General features: G+C 40.8%; 1 pseudogene; it reads left to right on the top strand.

The window, feature by feature from the left end:
* The first annotated feature begins 252 nt into the window (after positions 1–252).
* Positions 253–1,228, top strand: LOC102839943 (annotated as a pseudogene).
* Positions 1,229–2,903: the final 1,675 nt, after the last annotated feature.

The raw sequence follows: 2,903 nt of genomic DNA, 5'->3' as shown, positions 1-2,903 counted from the left end.
TTCTGTGGTGATATTTCTGACTATTCCTTTCTCTTCCCCTCCAGTGTCTATTTTATAATACAATGCAAGGAAAACCAAAATTCAAAAGACAGCCAAGGAGAAAGAAAGCATGAGGAATCGTCACCACTGCCTCCACCAGCTTCAGCAGTTCCGGACCTGTGGGGAGAACACAGGTTCCACTGCCCAACCTCTCCTCTTCCTCACCTCTGGTTGCCAACCTCCTCGGGACTTGTTCCAACAATCTGTTAAAACATGATGGATTACTATGAAGTTCTAGGTGTGCAGAGACATGCCTCACCTGAGGATATTAAAAAGGCATACCGTAAATTGGCACTGAAGTGGCATCCTGATAAAAATCCTGAGAATAAGGAAAAGGCAGATAGAAAATTCAAACAAGTAGCTGAGACATATGAGGTGTTATCAGATGCTAAAAAATGGTACATCTATGACAAATATGGCAAAAAAGGATTAAATGGAGGGAGGCAGAAATCATTTTGGTAGTCCATTTGAGTTTGGCTTCACATTCCGAAATCCAGATGATGTCTTAAGGGAATTTTTTGGTGGAAGGGATCCATTTTCATTTGCTATCTTTGAAAATCTATTTGACGATTTTCTTGGGAATCGCAGAGACCCCCGTAGGAGTCAAAACCGAGGCGCAGGATCCTTTTTGTCTGCCTTCAGTGGGTTTCCATCTTTTGGAGGTGGATTTCCTTCTTTTGATAAAGGATTTTACTACATTTACTTCACTGGATCATGGGGGTATTACTTCATTCTCATCAACATCATTTGGTGGTAGTGGAATGGGCAAGTTCAAATCAATATCAACTTCTACTAAAAGAGTTAATGGCAGAAAAATCATTACAAAGAGAATTGTTGAGAATGGTCAAGAAAGAATAGAAGTTGAAGAAGATGGCCAGTTAAAGTCCCTAACAATAAATGGTATAGCAGATGAAGACAGCTTTGCAGAAGAATGCGGGCGAAGTGGACAGAATGCCCTCCCTTCCCAGTCAACCATTGTCCGCTCCCTGAAGTCTCACAGACCTGCTGCTTTACCCAAACATGGATCTTACTATATTTGTGAAGAGGTTGATGAGCAAGACAGACCCCAGGTCTCCAGCAGCTGGGATGCCTCCATTTTTTCAACAGGATTCAAAGAAAGTGACAAGAGAATAAGCAGAAGCAGAGAGGGGAGCAGAAGAAGAAGAAGTCGACCAAAGCGAATCATTAGCCTGGACTTAGCAGATACATGTACACTTTTCATCAGATGCTCAGGCAACATTGGAGCACAATCTTATGTTCTCTGTGTTTTGCTTTTTCCCATTTGTTAGGTAGAAGACATCTTGTTGGATGCTATACCAAGATCACACACCTATTTGTAATAGGACTGTGGACATTTGGCCACTGCTTAGTCAGATTAGAAAGGCCACATGAGGTAATGGTACAGGTTAGCAGTGACAGACATTTGAAACACACCATAGACTTTCTTACTTTGCTTTTCCCTAGCACTGAATCTGTTAGTGCTTTTTTTAAGAGTTGGTAATGACCTAATTCACTTTGCCCAAGGGTCTATGCCTATTCAACTCTTCAACCACTATACAAACTATTGAAGTAGTCATAGTTTTAGACATTTAAGGTGATAACAGACTAAGTATACATCCAGGAAATGACTTTAACTCCCCCCTACAGTGTTTAAAATTAGACTGTAATTAAGTATTGGGTAAACTAAAGATATACTACACTAGGCATTGAATCATGAATATCAGAGTACTTTTCCATAAGTTTTTTTTTTTTTTAATGTTTTATTGTGAGTTATGAGATAGTTTACATGGGAGAACATTAGTTTTACATTCATTCTTTCGTTCATTGCCATGGTTACAATCCCTCCATGCTTCATCAACCAACCAAAGGGTATAACCTGCAAGCCTGTCCCCCACTCCCCTCTCTGGATCTAAAGTCTCCAGCTGCTCCATCTCTCCACTTCATCATCTCTGCCTCCATCTCAGGCATCACTGCTATTCTGGGTAGGGTCCTGCACTCCGCCCTTCTCCGTTAATTGTCCTAGGGACCGCCGCTCCTAGACTGCAAAGTTAATCATTCCTTTCCGTGCTATAAAATGTCTACCCTTACATTTCCAACCCTCACAGTCAGTCCTGATAACAATTATTCACTATTGTATCACAAGAGACCCATCTGCATTTGATTTCATCAGCCCCACCTAGACAGATTGGATACTACTCACAAGAGAGTCTGCCTTCCTCCTGGCCCTATGGCTCTAGGTTCCCTCTTGAAAGCTTGTAAGCCAGTCACTTCTTGCCTTTGTAGTCCCCCCACCCCCTTTTTGGGTAGCCAATGTCCAAGTTGCCCATCTTTATCTACTCCCTGTGGAGGGGGTGGGAATGATTCTTGCTGTAAGGCTTTGTTCCCTCATAAGTTTTAAGGTAGTAAGATCAGAGTATGAATTCTTCAGAGCAATCTGGCACTACACCTGCTAGCCAGCAGTGAGCCACTGCCTTATATTTATTGTTTCCATTTTTATCCTGTCCCACTAGTCCACATACTATCTCACTTAGTAACTTTTGCTAAATCCCATCTTTTTTCTTAGATCCATAACTGTACTTTCTGCCATGTACAAAGGAGTCTGCAGCATTTTACTCTGTAGTACAATCTCTAGCTCTTAGAATTTAGGGTCATGTTGGGGAAAGTTTGCTGAGTTATTTATGAACACATATCTGTATACATACACATGCACCAGTCAGGTACTGAGCAGTTAGGTTGAACTAAATATTTCAGTTGGCAAACATGATCTTTAAAAAAAAAAAAGATCTTATTTTAGCAGTATTATCCCTGGCTTTCTGTAATTATTTCATTTGCATGATATATTGCTTCTTAACCTTTTATTTACT

Source organism: Chrysochloris asiatica, unplaced genomic scaffold (assembly GCF_000296735.1).
Source record: "Chrysochloris asiatica unplaced genomic scaffold, ChrAsi1.0 scaffold00607, whole genome shotgun sequence".
NCBI classification, from domain to species: domain Eukaryota; kingdom Metazoa; phylum Chordata; class Mammalia; order Afrosoricida; family Chrysochloridae; genus Chrysochloris; species Chrysochloris asiatica.
The sequence above is the reverse complement of the archived record's forward strand: the minus strand, read 5'-3'. Positions and strand labels throughout refer to the sequence as shown.